The sequence below is a fragment of the Mytilus edulis genome, chromosome 13, assembly GCF_963676685.1.
Source record: "Mytilus edulis chromosome 13, xbMytEdul2.2, whole genome shotgun sequence".
Lineage (NCBI taxonomy): Eukaryota > Metazoa > Mollusca > Bivalvia > Mytilida > Mytilidae > Mytilus > Mytilus edulis.
This window is the reverse complement of record NC_092356.1, coordinates 20,395,685-20,406,228: the sequence shown is the minus strand read 5'-3', so window position 1 is coordinate 20,406,228 and position 10,544 is coordinate 20,395,685.

Sequence of the window (10,544 nt, the reverse complement as noted above, 5' to 3'; positions counted from 1 at the left end):
TTCGGCTGTTGTCTGCTCTATGGTCGGGTTGTTGTCTCTTTGACACATTACACATTTCAATTCTCAATTTTATTTTTATTAAAACTGAAAAACATAAACTCTATTCAAAACCAACGCTGCTTACACGTGTTTCTGGTGGGTTATCCTAAATTATACTTATGCATGATATACATGTTAATCGCTATTTTGTTCATTTACCTTTGATCTTTTTTTGTGATAATTTTTCATATCATGCTACTCGCTTGAGATGGAAAATTATCGCTAGAAACTGAGGAGCCACGTGACGTTGCTAATGAAATTAACATGAAATTGACAACGTCGATAAAATAGCGATAAACAGGTTATCATTGGTGATTTCAACTCAATTGCTTTTCTCGCTTTCGCCGTAACCGGCTCAAGCGAGAAAAGCAATCTCGTTGAGATAACCAACGATAATCTATAATTATCGCTATTTTGTGCATTTTTCGTTTGATCTTTTTTTTGTGATAATTTTCATATCATGCTACTCGCTTGAGATGGAAAAATTATTGCTAGAAACTAAGAAGGCACGTGGCGTTGCTAACGAAATTGACATGAAATTGACAACGTCTTCATAGGTAAAATAGCGATAAACAGATTATCATTGGTCATCTCAACTCGATTGCCTTTCTGAGAAAATCAATCTCGTTGAGATGATCAACGATAATCTATAAGTATACAAAAGTTTGCTGATTGCAGGAAATATTAACATGTCCACTTAAATTAACAGTACATATGCCGATGCACCGTACAACTACATTCGTCTCAACTCGGCCGATTCCGTACCCTCAAGGAGAGTAGCGGATTCTACCGAGGATTGCCGAATGCGTACAACTAGGGTGCTATATGAAGGATGATTAATCAATTATGTGATCAAACTTTTCCCCCGCTGTCTTTCCTATAAATAATAAAGCTGAATACAAAATAAGGAGATATGGTATAATTGCCAAGGAGACAACTATCCACCAGAGCTCAAATGAAATTGATGTAAGCATTTATAGGCAACCGTACTCCCTTCAGCAGTGAGAAAACCCCATACCGTAAAGTCGACTTAAAAAAAGCCCCGACATGATTGTCTGTACCAGAGTTCCCTAGAGGGTTAACACGAAAATTATTATATATTGCGTGCTTTTCCTCGTTTGCACATCTACAAAAAACAATTATAATTCTAACTCGGTTTAATTATTTTATAATACAACGCACATCAACCTAATTATGAAATGGACCGCACTAAGAGATTATTAAATAAATAAATCGCGCAGGACGTATTATCTCCATAAAATTCATTACATGTATGTTTAATTTCGTACAGGAAAAATGTTTGTTGCAAAATAGAAAGGGTACACAGTGATGTACATGATATAATAATATTGTTGATACTTATATTCATTATTCATTAGTTTTTTTGTTTGGCAAAAATATGTTATTTAGATCAAATAGTGAACCCGAGACTGAAATGGTGGAATTGAAGTGTATCTTGTTGAAATGTTCAGGTTGTCTAATTTTGACACAGTAAATGGAAATAGAGGATTATGGCGCTGTAAATAAAATCAAAATAAGGATTTCTATTAAATAGTAATTGATTGATTGTTGGTTGCTTAACGTCCAGTGGCAAATATTTCATGCATGCTCAGAACGATCCATTAAATATTAAGCACGGTTTAAATTTCATTTTTGGGGAAAGCATAACATAATCAGGTGACTTGTATGAATTTAATTAGTCCAGTGGCAAACATTACAGGTTTGTCAGCAATTTGCAACACAAATCTAATCTTAAAATGGAGTAATGGGAATTCTAGTAAGTAAGAATGCCTTCACCGGCCATCATCGTAGGGGTCATTTGTTTGATGTGTTAGCTTTCGATTTTGCTATTTTGGGATATTTGTTACATCACTCTTTTTCATTATTCATTGATATTTCCGTAAAAGCGTTATACCTATTGAATCCCTGGAGTATATCTTCGTTTTCAAATTCGTTTACAGAGGGTTTCTACTGACAAGAACGATATTGAATCAGAGGTTCCAAGCGGTCAAGGAGAAATCAACCACTTGATAACTTTATGCACGTCATTGCAAGTAAGTTTACCGTTATGGAATCTCTGTGTTACAGATGACCACGGATATATTCTGATAGCGTAACTTTAATGCTGTTACCTTTTCCGAAAACCACTTTTATAATAATTGTTATCCTCGGCTTTGTGATTCATGAGCGACACGATGGATGCCACATGTTGAACAGGATCTGCTAACCCTTTCAAAGCACATGCAAACACCGTCACTGTTTGGTTGGATTTTGTTCATTCTTTTGCTTTTAATGCTTTGATTTTGAGTGCTGTTGACTGTTTATGAGTCTCTGTCTTTTTAAAGTCATGGCGTTATTCGACTAATAAGTTTCAATGTCCCTTTACTATACCTTGTCGCACTATAAACAGCTTCGTGATTAATATTTAGAAATCCTTTACCTCATGAACATTATATTGATCAACATGTAAATGTGTATTGAACCAAACAACAACGATAATCACTTGGGCCTGGAGGTTGGTCATATACACTACTACTATTTCTTAGCAAAGGTAAAATCCTAGGGTAGTGTTGCATATGTTCAGCCTTGAATTTCTAAGAGTTTGAAAATATACTAAACGTCTGCACTACTTCTCCCTTGCTTAACTTTGTTCTTGATTAAAAATATTTGAATGTCCTCTATTCATCATGCAGTTTACATTCTGGTTAAGTTCGGTCTTTTTGAGAAGATACATATAGATCATTGCTGGCAACCAGTACGTTAACAAAACAAAATAACTATGCATACTATTGTTATGCGTTTACTTTTCTACATTGGTTAGAGGTATAGGGGGAGGGTTGAGATCTCACAAACATGTTTAACCCCGCCGCATTTTTGCGCCTGTCCCAAGTCAGGAGCCTCTGGCCTTTGTTAGTCTTGTATTATTTTAATTTTAGTTTCTTGTGTACAATTTGGAAATTAGTATGGCGTTCATTATCACTGGACTAGTATATACATGTATTTGTTTAGGGGCCACCTGAAGGACGCCTCCGGGTGCGGGAATTTCTCGCTACATTGAAGACCTGTTGGTGACCCTCTGCTGTTGTTTTTTATTTGGTCGGGTTGTTGTCTCTTTGACACATTCCCCATTTCCATTCTCAATTTTAGACATCTAAAAAAAAACAGGTGGTTCGGGAATCCGAAGTATTTCAAGAGTTCAACCTGTAATTACATTTTCAACTTAAAGGATAGTTCGTTTTATAATTCAACAGTGATTTCTCTTTGTATTTATTTTCTCATTGAGTCACAATCAGAAAATGATTTTACTTGGTGGAATTCAACATAATTGAGTCCACGAACAAATCTGTTTGAATTGAAGTTTGGAAACATATATGTGTATCTTTAATTGACCTACCGAACTAGACTATATAGTTATTTATCGGATTTGTAATAACATGAGCGACACGACGGGGGCCACATGTGCAGCAGGATCTGCTTACCCTTCTGGAGCACCTGAGATCAGCTCTAGTGTTTGGTGGGGTTCGTGTTGCTAATTCTTTAGTTTTCTATGTTGTGTCATGTGTACTATTGTATGTCTGTTTTTCTTTTTCATTTTTAGCCATGGCGTTGTCAGTTTTTTTTTCGATTAATAAGTTTGACTGTCCCTCTGGTATCTTTCGTTCCTGCTTTTACATAAATCAATCCAACCAATGTTCGAAAATAAAAGTGATGTGAAATATTTAAATGAAAAAAAAACTTACTTTTTCATTATACATGTTTTAAAAATAGGATGCTTTCATTATGAAGAAGAAAAATAGTGTTATTACTGTGTTCTTTTACGTACGTATGCATCTTGTACAAACCCCGATTCTGAAGGTAAACATTTGCATTTCACCTGAAGATAAATGTAAAGGTATAATAACTTGAACTGGATCATGTGGATTTTAATAATTGTAAATCAAAATATCATTTGTACATGTTGTACTAGTAGATAAAGGAATTATAATTTTATTGTATTAGGAGGATGTTCACTGTAATAGGAGGTCTTTTTATCAACTTATCATAAACAAATATTATTCTACCTTGAATACAATGTATAATAATTCCTTTTCATAGAGTAATATTTTTTCAATAACTTTTGAGTCTTTTATTAAAATTTACAAATAAAAAATTAGTCTGTAGGTTATTTCTTCATATCTTCCTGGATTTAAAAAGAAAGAGATCTTTCATTTTTTTTTTTTACAAATTTCAATTCATGTTTAAGGGAACTACTTTTTTTATTGATTATTGTAACATAAATTATTTTCTCTGCAATTGACAATTAAGGTTTATGAGGAAGTAAAGTGATTATAAGTGATTACAGAAAAAACACTTATCACGCCTTGAACAAACTGTTATGGAGTTTTCATGGAAAGATTAGATAGGATATTAACACTTCTAAATTCATGACTTTCTGTGTAAATGAAAGGAAACGTTGTAAAGTAACAAAATTATGAAATTTTCCCATACTTTCAGTAGTAAATTTGTCTGATAAATATTCAGTAATTTTCAGGAGGTCAATGAGTAACAGCTGTTAATACAAAGTGGTAAGATTTCGTCTAACTCTTCAACAATTCTAATAGACGATAAAATGAGCTGCAGTGAAAAAATAAGAGCAAATACACGATAAAAATAGTTTGTGCATGTGTTATATTAACATTTTGTCTTCGGCAATTCATAGTTCTTATATAACACATGTATGTGCTGGAATGTTGGCGGTCATGTATATGCTTCGCGATACATTTTAATTGCCTAATAGAAATTATGGTATGCTATAAATGAAAAAAAAAACTGCGTCTTTACAGTAATCGATGTTCACAATAACCAAGGTACAAATATTATTTTTGTCAAAAATATAATAGGGGCGAGGTGAAAAACTTACCCAAAAATGTATATGATGAAAATTCCAATGAATTATAAGCAATTATGCGCAATAGATCCCTTTTGAGTTATATCCTTCAGCAAAAGAGTTATATACATGATAAACAAAAATTAAAAAATATAATGTTGTTTCGTAGGTACTTATTAATCACAACTACCTTATTACAACATTGGTCATTATCGATTATAAGAATTTAATTTGCCAAATAATTGGTGTATTATAGCATCATATTTTTTTCAGCCACTCGCTAAATATGGGAAGGAATTGACGTTGACCCTAAACGCACGAATCATGTACATCAAAATCATTGTTTTGGTATCGAAGTCGAAAGTGGTCTAATGTATTCAAATTTGAGAGAAGTTATGTGAACTTTGCCAGGCCGGGTTGAAACCTTTGTTTCTTAAACCTTCGTAAATAAATTGTTACATATCATGTCAGTACCGAATCCCTGACTATTGAGCTGCATATATCCTTGAGAACTTGCAGACCACCATCAGCGGTATTGGCCTATTGCTAGTAAATATGCACGAACATGTATGTTTAAGGAATTGACATAACAATAATTGTTTCAACTCCCTCAGGCAAAGTTTACTTTAGATGCATTTGGCTATTTATTTTAGGTATTTCTGACATATAGCTCTTCGACGGTTTCGGTACTTATACATCGTCGAATTTCAAATGTTTGGCTTTGAGCGTTCCTGATGAAGGTTAATCCATAAAAGCGCTTCGGACGCATTGAATTATTAAACGTGTTGTTTTCAAGTTTTCACATCACTGGGTCGATACCTCTGCTGGTTGACTATTAGTCCTCGAGGGTATCATCAGCTCAGTAGTCAGTACTTCGGTACTGACATGATTGAACAAACCTTTCTAAAATTGTCCGTTTATAAATTTTGAAATTATTAAGAAACTAAGGTTTCAACTCCCTCAGACAAAGTTGACTTTAGATGAATTTGGCTATTTATTTTAGGTATTTTTGACATATAGCTTTTCAACGGTTTCGGTACTTATACATCCTCGGATTTCAAATGTTTGGCTTTGAGCGTTCCTGATGAAGGGAAATCAAGAAAAATGCTTCGGACGCATTAAATTATTAAACGTGTTGTTTTCAATTTTTATTATAATACGTTTTGAATAAAATGGTTATCATGCCCAACACAAATATTTTCAGAATGATGATAAATATATATACAATATTAGGTCAATGTCAGAAAAATATATCCTTTTTTGTATGAGGCTGAGAAACTGGGGAAGGGCGAGGTTCTACCGAGCACTTCCCCAGTTTTGAGCCGAATGCAAAAAAGTTTATATTTTAATGACATTGCATAATATTGTTTTTATACTGCAACTTAAATTAATACATTTATAGCTTTTTAAATCGTAACACAAATGTCAAACTTATTTTCATCCCTTAATGGACCCCTGATTGGGGAGAAAGTGTTCCATGATGAAATTGACATTATACAAAATATTGCTATGTTACTATATTTAGGAAATAAATATAACCAGGAAGATTTGGACAATTGGGACTTAGAAATAAATCAAGTTCAGACAATATATTTTAAGTGCTAAAGTGACAATTTGTTAATCCGTCTATCTAACTTTTTATATTTCTTTTTGTTTAATTAATTCTATTGTTAAATATATGTTTGTCGTGATGGAAATCACTCTGGTTCATTCCCTCTATTCCCACTTTTTATAAATCTGGTAAGAAAAGGTAAAATTTCATGTGGGAATAGAAGGAAAACTTGTGCAAACAAAGGATTATACTGTACAAACATTTTTTAATCAACTGTTAATTGACCAGGTTTTTTTTATTAGAACAGGTAATAAGTCATTTTTGCATCTGTTTAAATTCTGGTGGTTTTTTTTTAAACAAGATAAATAATGAAGTAAAGTTAACAGTTTTCACCCATTATTTTATATCTTTGATTATTGGTCTAAGTAATCATATTTTAAAGTATACTTTTATTCCACATCTTAAGCCAACAGGAATCACCAAAAGCATGAAATTATCGTTTATATAAAGTTACTTTGGAGTTTGAGAAATATTTATTTTGGATGACCGGCAGAAATCCTTATTTCTTAAATTTGGAACTTTGAACATGAAATCTCCAATAGAAACTGGAAGATGGCAAAACATAGAAAGAGAAAACAGAAAATGTGTATTGTGTAATTCAGATGCCATTGGTGATGAATACCATTACATTTTTAATTGTTCAGCTTTCGATAATTGTAGAAAACAATGTATTGCATTTTACAATTATTATTATAGAAATAGAACAAACACATTGAAGTTTTATGACTTAATGATCATGAATTCCCCAAAATGTACAGAACTGAACAAACTTTGTAAACTTATTAAGGAGATCAATAACAAATTGAACTTTTCTGGGTGAACAATTGTGAATGCCTCTATCTACTTTCATACATTATTTATTTATGTAATTGTATTGAAATATGTATAATTATCTCTATACCTTTCTGTAATTTGGTTTGTGAGAATAAAGATATATATATACATATAAGATTATACTTGGTTATAATATTATTCATATCATGATTTATTAGTAAAGCAGACAATTTTTTAAAGTTACAAATTCAAAGATTTAAAAATAAATCTGACTCCAATCTATCATAATTTTTCTTCATTTTTAAGTACAAATTCAAAAGTTTAAAAAAATAAGTCTAACTCCAATCTATTTATCATAATTTTTCTCTATTTTTAAGTATCAATATGATGAAAAAAGAAACATTTTACAAATAAACAAGGTATTATACCTAAACAGTGTACCAAATATGTTATGCTTTAAAAAAAATACAGGTAAATCTTAGGTGAAATTCTAATTAACCCTGATTGTTATAAAAACAAATTATTTATCAAAACATCTATTGTTATTTGCAAGTGGGAATAGAAGGAATAGTATTTTTAAAAAGTGGGAATAGGAGGAAGACACCATCACTCTGACCATGACAAGTTAATCCGTTGGACACTAATCCTTTTCTATAGTAACTGTTTTTTATTTATGCTTTTGTATGTTATTTTGTAGTCAGTTTTAGGTCTTAGGTCTGGTACTGTCCGGACCTTGCTAATAAAGTTTAAAGTATTGGTATTCCGTCTTTGAATCACTATAACACGGAAAACGCCCGGTTATATAAACACAGCTAGTTGCAGTATAAAATGGTGTGAGGCGGGTAGTCACTGTATTTTGGTATAGATAAATACCACTTCATGCAATATTGAAATAATGTCCATATTGATGACGAGATGAATCATTTTAAATGTTTACTAATCTTTTTTCAGATTTCTTTTATCATTCGTACTATAACAAATGGCGGAAGCACAGGAAACTATCCGTTCACAGGACTACGAAAAGAGAAAATCTGAAGGCAAAATATATTTTTAATAAGATTTTGATACGATTGTTAACATTCAATAGTACATAGGACTTGTTCGCTGCATTGAAGACCCGTTGGTGGCTTTCAGTTGTTGTCTGCTCTTTGGTCTGGTTGTTGTCTCTTTGACATATACCCCATTCTCAATTTTATGTATCATTTAGTTATAATTCCATAGTGCAAAAATAGCAAAAGCATGAATGTACTGGAAAAAGTTAAAACAGCGGTGCCTTTCATGACGGAGTGTTACTAACAAATACGATTAAAAGAGGATTTCATACGAAAAAAGTGCATTAAACAATTACAAAATGAAAACGTTTGATTTAGTATTAAGTGCGATGTATTAATCTTTGAAAGAGAGTTTAAATATCAAAAAGGATATTCAAACTCATAACTCTAAAACAAACTCAAAATTCAATCGCAAAAGATATTTTTAAAATTCTATCAAAAGACATATTTAAAAGTCTGAAAACACAATATGGCAGATTTTGATAATACTGAGCAACACGAGCCTCATAGGAAAACAAGACGGGATTGTGATTCGACAATTGAAACATTTTGGTCGTCATCAGCGAACCTATCTCATAAGAATCAACCAAATCGTGATTGCATCCGTATAATTCTCGACAGCCTGATTTAACTACTTGGAACAAATGACATATTAGTTAGCAACTAGGGTATTCGTAGTGCCTTTAATGATATATGCATAGACATATTCAACAGACATGACTGTGGAGCGATTTAAGAAGAAATACATCACAGATAGTATTTTATATTCTTATACGCTTATTTGTCTTTTTTTCAAAATCATTATTTTACTTTTGCTGAAATTATAGTTTTTATAACTTTTAACGGTTAATCTTAAGCATATTCATTGATTGTGAGTTGATAAGCTTGCTTTACATTATACTTACAGTTAATAACAGTATATGCTAACATCATGAGATGTACGAATATTTCATATTTGGTGTTTAGCGGGCTGATATACTTCAAGCTTTTATCACATGCCTTTCCATAATGTTACCGCATGGCATTCCGGCTTTAATTACTCGGCGAATTCAGGAAAATACACCTCAATGGTATATATACGTTTTCAGTGAAAACCTAACAAAGTAGGGTACAAAACAATTATTAAGAAACAGGAAAATATATTATGAAAATTGCAAACAGTTAAAATAATGATACAATAAAAGCATTTTTCTAAAATTCAAGCATATTTTAGAAAGTTACTTTACAAATGTTAACTTTTCCAAACAGTGTGTATTGTGTACTGTTGATTTTACTTTATGGTCAGTATAAAACTGTGTTAAACTGTTGTTTTCCCCTCTGTTGAGGTATGAAATAGAATGATTTTATATTGGATGTATTCCATTTGGCGTCCGACGCCTGTAAACGTTTCGCTTTTTGAACTTCTACTTCAATATATTTTAAACTGTTATTTTCTCCATTGTTGAAGCATGTGATAAAAATATCATAACAAGTCATTTTTCATAGCAGATGTATTATGTTTAATATCAGTCCAAGAGCCAATGGCTCAAGGACTGCTCATAGGTCTGATGACATGTAATAATCTGATGTTAACATTCTGTTTTAAAATGAAACACTCAAATTATGTTTTCAGAAACAAAACTGGACGTTGTCTGCAGAGGAGCTCAGATACCTATAGTCGAAACTGGTCGTCATGTTTTTGTATCTCTGAACAAGGAGATACATTTATCAGCGGACAAACAGCAAAGTTTTTTTGATTGTGTTATCCTTGAAAATAAACTTATATTTACTGACATAATTAATAGTAGGTTAGTACTTTTTAATGAGGAAAATAGCGATATTAGTTACATACCCGTGCCGTATAAACCTTGGGGTATAACAGGCATACGTAACGATGCTGTTGCTATATCTTATCCTTGGGTCCATATTGTTCAGATTGTAAACATATGTACACATAAAGTGGAGGTTCAAATAGATAGTAAAAACGAATGTTGGGGACTATCATGTTTTAAAAACCGATTGTACTTTATAAGTGGCCGTATTTTGAAAATCGTCGATTTAATGGGAAAATATAAAGGCAAAATCATGTTACCTTCAGATGACGTTTCTTGCGTGAAAGTTGATGATACGAGATTGTTGTGTACGGATCGTGAAATATTATACCGTTGTGATTTGCATGGTGCCATCTTATGGGAATTTAGGATGGACAATCTCGCGGGAT